The sequence below is a fragment of the Ananas comosus genome, unplaced genomic scaffold, assembly GCF_001540865.1.
Source record: "Ananas comosus cultivar F153 unplaced genomic scaffold, ASM154086v1, whole genome shotgun sequence".
NCBI classification, from domain to species: domain Eukaryota; kingdom Viridiplantae; phylum Streptophyta; class Magnoliopsida; order Poales; family Bromeliaceae; genus Ananas; species Ananas comosus.
The window spans coordinates 3502-10685 of record NW_017890889.1 but is presented as its reverse complement, the minus strand read 5'-3'; the positions used below and the strand labels follow the sequence as shown (position 1 = coordinate 10685).

The following is a 7184-nucleotide window of genomic DNA, read 5'->3' as shown; positions in this document are numbered from 1 at the left end:
TTTGTGGCTTAATTCCCTGTTTGGTGTTCAGTTTAATACCTCAAGTTTAGCCTCTAAAGGCTCTTTGATGTCAACCAAAGATGACCCAAAGGTCGGTTGCGCTCTCGCTGCGAACAACACCAAAACGACATCAATAAGCTTATATACAAGCTACTATAGTCGAATCCTTGTGCAATTAGGTTTCTAACTGAAATTCTCGCTTACCCCAGGTTAAAACACCTTCTAAACCAGTCCCCAAGGTCACCAATTTAACTCAAATTAATTCGGAACCCTGCTGCAAACCAAGAATCCCAAACTACATCATAACTTCACTAATATCATCAATTTCATCATAAAAATGGAAAAGGAGGTGATTGTTTACCTCCAAGGCTTCAAATCTGACTTTGGGGTGAAGAATTACAACAAAACCGTTCCTCAATTACAGCTCAAAACCATCTCAAACCAGCAGGTAGCAAGAATAACGAATCAACATCGAAAACTATCACGAATCTCAAACTAGAGAGAAAAACTAGCTTGTTTACCTCACTAAACCTCAACTCAACTTCCCTGTGAGTTGGAGCTGCGAAAATACCTCCCCTGCGAGTCCTTCCCACCTACTCGTAGCTGCTCCAAAGTCTGCAAATCAGCTAGCGCGAAGAACGGCGAGAAATAAGCGCAAATCGACGATTTCTACTCAAAGAGAGAGAAATCCTAGAGAGAGAAAATGAGGGAGGTGCAAAGGCACTTCTCTGAGCTCTAGCATCATCCAAAGACCTCCAGGGGGCGTGCTGGGTAGATAAGGATAGAGGCAAGATGTGAAATTACGAAAACAGCCCTGCTGCCACGTATCTGCCACTGTGTACCGGTACAAGGTGTGGCTGTACCGGTACAGCAAGCAGAAAAATGCTGATTTCGCCAAAGCAATGCACTTTCTTACTTTTAGTCATCCAATCACTCTCTAACTTATACAAAAACTTGTCCAAGCCCTTTAGAATATGTAGGGTAGTTTTATTTACCATTTCCCACATTCGAACTTCGTAATTGACCAAATTCGAAGCGTTGCAATTGATAATGCATTTACGATGCAATTTTCCAATTCCAGTTACTTTCTTACTTCAGTAACTTGTCAAAACCTTTCTAAGGTCTATCAAACGTCATAGATCAGTTCCAAAAGCCATTCCAACCCTTGAACTTGTCAATAGGCCCAGATTCAGTATATTACAAGTACCGAGTCCTCATGTCTAACAACATTGAATAAGTCACAACTCTCTCATAGGCCTATCTCTATGTCATCATGTCTAAAACATGGAAAGTAGTAGATGTCCATGGCCTATTCTAAGTCTCAATACAATAGTCTCATAGTTTGCTAGTCCAGGTGCCCCTTTATGACACTTTCATTTACTAAGTCTAAGCTTAAACCAAAGGTTCATAAATGCATAATTGAGCCACTTTAAACATATGAGGTATGTTTCCAAACGGCTAGTGCGAACACTACTCCAATGCATGTAACAATACTTAGAATGCTCTGCTATATAGAGTGAAAATTTTTTTATACATAACGCATACATTTTAAGTGTTCTAAACTTCACATAAATTCCATTTAGCATAGATTTGCATTTAAAATGACGTTACGACGAGTATAGAAAGCATGGGGGCCATTTTGCCCCGTTTTCATGAAGCCAAACCCACCACAACTCTTGCGCTCCTTCGTTTGCTCTGACGAAGGTGTCCGCTAGCCTCCTAGCACCCCAAAGATGTAGGAATAAGGGTTAAACGAACCTTACGATTAACCCTAAGCTCAATCAATAAGCAACATAGGCTAACGTGGGGAAAACTCACCTCAAGTGAAGAAATCCTCTCTCAAGCTCTAAATGGGAGTTAGAGTTCTTCAAATCCAGCCTAAATAAAGGTTCTAAACTCATCAATTGGGTCTCCAAGCCCTCAAATCAAAAATCTCCAAACTAAACCCTAAATCTCATTTCTAGGGTTTCATATGGTAAAACCTACCAAAACATGGATCAAAGGCTAGAATCAAGGTACTAACCTCTCTATATGCCCCAAAACAAGCTCCAAATCTTCTAGGGTTGAAGATTGATCGTCCACAAAGCCCCAATAGCAAGCTCCAAGCCTCCAATGGTGAGCAAAGGGAGAGGAAGATGCTCCAAAGCCTCAAGATCTTGCTCTCCTCCAACTCCTTTTTCTTCTCCTTCTTCTCTTTCTAGAGGGTGTAGCGAGAATGTGAGGGAGAGAAATGAGGGTGAGAGGGAGAGGAAATGGCCTTAAGGCCCTTTGAAGCAACAAAATCCACTTAAGACCCTCAAAAATCCAACCTATGCACTGCCCGGGTCTGGGCAGTTTTCGGACTGAGGGACCGGTCTCCCCGACCTGGGACCGGTCTCTTAGCCTGTCCCGAAAATCCAACGTTCGGGAACCGGTCTCTCCCCGCATAGGACCGGTCTCTCCCCGCGAAAACGTACTCGGGGACCCGTCTCACCCGCCAGGGACCGGTTGCCTCAAGTCCTGCCGCACCACTGTTCTGAGGGGACCGGTCTCTCCTATCAGGGACCGGTCCCCGAGAGTGAAAACTCTCAGGACATGCCAAAACTCCAAGAATCGAACTTTTAGGTCGGAATACCATCTACGATCTTCCACCAAGTGTGGAAAAGTTCGGAATCCATATCAAACACTCGAACCTCGCAATTTGCAAAGGTCCAGTGTGCTACAAAAATCCACCAAAACTAGGTCTAGAGGGGAGAAACAAGCAACTAACCTCTTTGGAAGCTTCAATCCAAACTCTAAGTGCTCAAGGGTTGAAAATTGATCCTCCACAAGCTCCAAGCATAAGCTCCAAACCACCAATGGGAAGAAGAGAGGGAGAGGGTGAAGCTCTAAGTGCTCTACAAGCTCAACTTCTTCTTCCCTCTTCTCCTTCTCCTTCTTCTTCTCCTTCTATTTCTAAGGTGCAAGGGAGAGTGTGAAATGAATGAGGGAGAGAGATGAAATGGCCATATAGGCCATCTATTGTAACAAAATCTAGAAAAGCCCCTCAACTTTGTAACTAATGCACTGCCTAAACTCGGCAATTTTCGCCCAGAGGGACCGGTCTCTCCTTGCCTGGGACCGGTCTCTCGGTTCATCCCGCAAAACCAATGTTCGGGAACCGGTCTCTCCCCGCATGGGACCGGTCTCTCCCCGCGTAGTCGCGCTCGGGGACCGATCTCATCCGTAAGGGACCGGTTGCCTCGCAGACTGCCGCAACACTGTTCCGAGGGGACCGGTCTCTCCTATCAGGGACCGGTCCCCGAGAGTGAAAACTCTCAGAACTTGCCAAAACTCCAGAGATCAAACTTTTAGGTCGGAATACCATCTACAACCTTCCACCAAGTGTAAAAAAGCTCGGAATCCATATCAAACACTCAAACCTCGCAATTAGCACAGGTCCAGTGTGTTACAGGTGCTGTCCGTCCGGCGTCTGTCCGATGTGCCCGAACCGGACCCAAATGGGTAGCGGTCGCGGGGCGTGACAAAAACACCCCTGTAGATCTGCCAGTTTGCAGTCTGGCAAAGTGTATCGGTACACGAAAAAGTGTACCGGTACAAATCCCCCAAACACACAAACCCAAGTCTCGGGTTGGCAAAAAATCACATTTGTACCGGTACAACCATCAAGGTGTATCGGTACAAAACCTGTTTCGGTACAACCATCAAGGCTGTGCCGGTACACAGCCTTACTGAGGCAAACCCGAGAGCAGACCAAAAATCCATCTTTTTCGGTTTTGGTGCAAAGTTTTAAACCTCAATTCTCAGGATGCGAGCCATAGGTCGGAACACTGTCAACGACCCTCCAGAAAATGTGGAAAAGCTCGAAACACTGATTAAACACTCGAACCCCGCAATTTGCAAAGGTCCAGTGTGTTACACTCGATCTCCAAATGGGAGTTAGAGTCCTTCTAATCCAACCTAAACCAAGATTCTAAACCAATTAATTAGGTTCTAGAAGCTACAAATCCAAAATCCCCAAAATAAATCCTAAATCCCAAACCTAGGGTTTCATATAGTAAAATCTACCAAAATATGATCCAAAGGAGAGATCATGGGTACTAACCTCAAGGGAAGCTCCAAACAAAGCTCAAAGTGACCTAGGGTTGAAGGTTGACCTCTATAAAGCTCCAATCTCGAAATCCAAGCTTCTCCCATGGTGGAATCCAACAAGAAGCAAGGAAAAGCAAAGAGGAGGAGATCAAAACTTGCTAAAATTTATCAAAAATAGAGAAGAAATCAAAGAGGGAAGTTCTCACCTTAATCTCCATAGGTCAGGGCTCAAAAGAGATCTCTAAGGGGGATGGGGTGGTATATGTAGAGTTGCAACAATTGCAAATACAACCCCCAACTAAAACAGCCCTCTCTGCAAAGTGTACCGGTATATGGAAAAGTGTACCGGTACAAACCCAGTGTATGCGCGAACCCGAGGCTCGGTTGGCAGAAAAATCCATTTGTAGCGGTACAACCACCAAGGTGTCACCGGTACACTTTCTGTACCGGTAAAACCATCAAGGTGTACCGGTACACAGCCCAGCAAACTGCAACCCGAAAGCAGCCTAAGTCCATCACTTTGGTGACCTTTGCGCTACTTTAAATACTACAATTCTCGGGATACGAGCCATAGATCAGAATACTATCAACGACTCTCCAGAATATTTAGAAAAACTCGGAACATTGATCAAACACTCGAACCTCGCAATTTGCAAAGGTGCAGTGTGTTACACGTAGTTGTCCCGCAGGCGATCTCGGATGGGATAAGAGCGGGGTAGCTCCTCGCTTATGAGATTTGAGATGTGAGTCAGGGCGTAACCTTCGGGTTAGCCAGTGAGATTGGGTGACAAGCATATGGGCTATAATTGAATCCCAGTAGAGGATTCGATATCCCAGTTGAGTGGATTTAAAGCTGAGGTGTATGTGAGACGTCCTTCACCTCGAGCCTGGCTTTACGTGGTACTCCGCGGTTAATTTACTCAAGATCGAGTCGGGTGGATAGCTTGGTAAAGGTAGATGAAATCTTATGAGCAGAATTGTAATTGAAATGAATCTAAGATAGAGGAAAACTTAGATGTCATTTGGATGAGCTATGAATAGCAAAATTGAAAGTAGAATTGGTCAATCTACATAGCTTATTGCATGATTTGCATTATTGCATGATTTGCATTGTTGCATGTTGAGAGGCATAACATGTGTTGTAATGCTTGTATATATATCTGTTGTATATCTGTTGGACTAACATGTTGTAGTGCCTCCTTCGGACCTGGTGGGTCGAGCTCTTTCCTTGGATGGTCGTACCCACTGGGAACTATGGACAATAGTTCTCACCCCACGTTGTTTTGGGGATTACAGGTTCACACGTGAATGGTGCAAGGAAAGGGCGTAGCTTCGTAGATAGCACCCTACCACAGAGACCAGAGATAGCATTACCCCGAGTCGGCCTAGTTAGGGGTTGTAGAAAAGCAGAAAACAATGTTGTAATAATATCGATTGTATTTGGAAGTTAAATGCGAATGCAAATTGTAAAATGTAAAATCTTAGATGAATGCTTGTAATAGTATAGTTGTATTTATGTTTTTGATACTTCCTTATGCAATCCTTGTTTTATTATTGTTCCTGGTTGGAACCTCGCGTTTGTATGGATTGTGATGCCTAGGACGTACAAGGGAGACTCTATCCGTTCGGCGGTTTATCGGCGTGCCCAAATCCGACCAAATAGGCGGATCTCAGGGCGTGACATGGAACGCCTCCCCATTGTTCGATTTAATGCCTAAGAGAATATAGATATAAATTTTGCTTACAAATTTGTCCTATTTGGATTACAATTAGTAAGTATGTGTCTTTCCATTTTAAAATTATTCTTTCGAGCATTAAGCCTTCATTCTAATATTTTTAATCCTATTCATGTTGCACTATTTGATTCTGAATAATATGATCCAAAAATTCTTTTTTTTTTTATTGAAAGTTGATATTCCTCAACTTATCATATTCGAAATATTTTCCCATATGAAATTGGGCTTTTAGCAATTTAGACTTACGCTAGTATCTTATTTGAGTCTATCCAAATTATGTTGTTGGGAGTTATTACTATTAAATACCATATTTCTTACGAACTAATTAGATCCTATGTTAGATGAATGGGACGTTTTTTTAGAAACTCATGGAAACCTAGTAAGTTTTGACTAATTTCGTATATTGTACTTTGTAATGATGTTTTGTTCTTACATTAGGTTTCGTTGATTAATTTGATATCCTATATTTGACTTATCAATACTCTGGTTAATTGAAAATAAGTAACCTAACGTCTCGTCAATTAATTTATTTTGATAAATTATAGTAATCCTCACTACAACAAATAGAGCTTCTTCGAACAGTTTTTTTACCAGCAATTAGGCTAACTGCCGCTAAAAGTATATTATACCAGCGTTTTTTATTTTTATTGCAGCAGTTACTAAACCGCTGGTATATATGATGATAATTCTTAAATTTAAAAATAATATTGGACCAATGGGACTATATTTTATTAACTTTTTCCATCAAATGGGCCATGGGCCAACCTTGGGCAATAAACACTTTCCACATTAGCTCTTCCTATATTTCAAATAACCTCTCTCTCTATCTCTCTCTCCCCTCGATCTCCATCTCTGAGCTCTTCATGTTCACCTCTCTCTCTCTCTCTCTTTTCCTTTTTTTCACCACGAGCTCGAGCTCAAGCTGCTAGAGACGAAGAGCCAATGGAGGAGGAGGTGGAGGAGGAGGAGGTGCGGTGCCTTGATCTCACGAGCTACCAACTCCACGATCTCGGAGAGGGCGAGATCCCCGAGAGCATCGAGGAGCTGGACCTCACGGCCAATCGCCTATCCAAGCTCGATCCCCGCGTCGCGCTTCTCTCTCACCTGAAGAAGCTCTCGCTCCGCCAAAACCTCTACAATGATGAGGGGATCAAGCCCCTATCCCGCTGGGATACGATCTCCGGATTGCATGTATGCCCTAATCGCTGAATCTCCTTACACGTTTCTTGTTTTGATGATTCGTTGCAGCATTTGTGTGATTGGATATGATAACTTCGCAATATCGCATTTATCTCGCCAAATCAGTCCAAGACTTTCAATATTAGACTCAAATCTATTTGGAATGGGCAACTTTCGTCTTATCTTTGATCCGACACG

At 43.1% G+C, this 7184-nt stretch overlaps 1 long non-coding RNA gene across 1 annotated transcript; it reads right to left on the bottom strand.

Annotated features, from left to right (window-relative positions):
• Nucleotides 1–204: 204 nt before the first annotated feature.
• On the bottom strand, nt 205–853 carry LOC109704382. The gene is made up of 3 exons (XR_002214338.1): nt 522–853; nt 362–435; nt 205–271 (listed from the first exon to the last, which is right to left on the bottom strand). It is a non-coding gene; the product is annotated as an uncharacterized LOC109704382 (long non-coding RNA).
• Between the last annotated feature and the right edge of the window lie 6331 nt (nt 854–7184).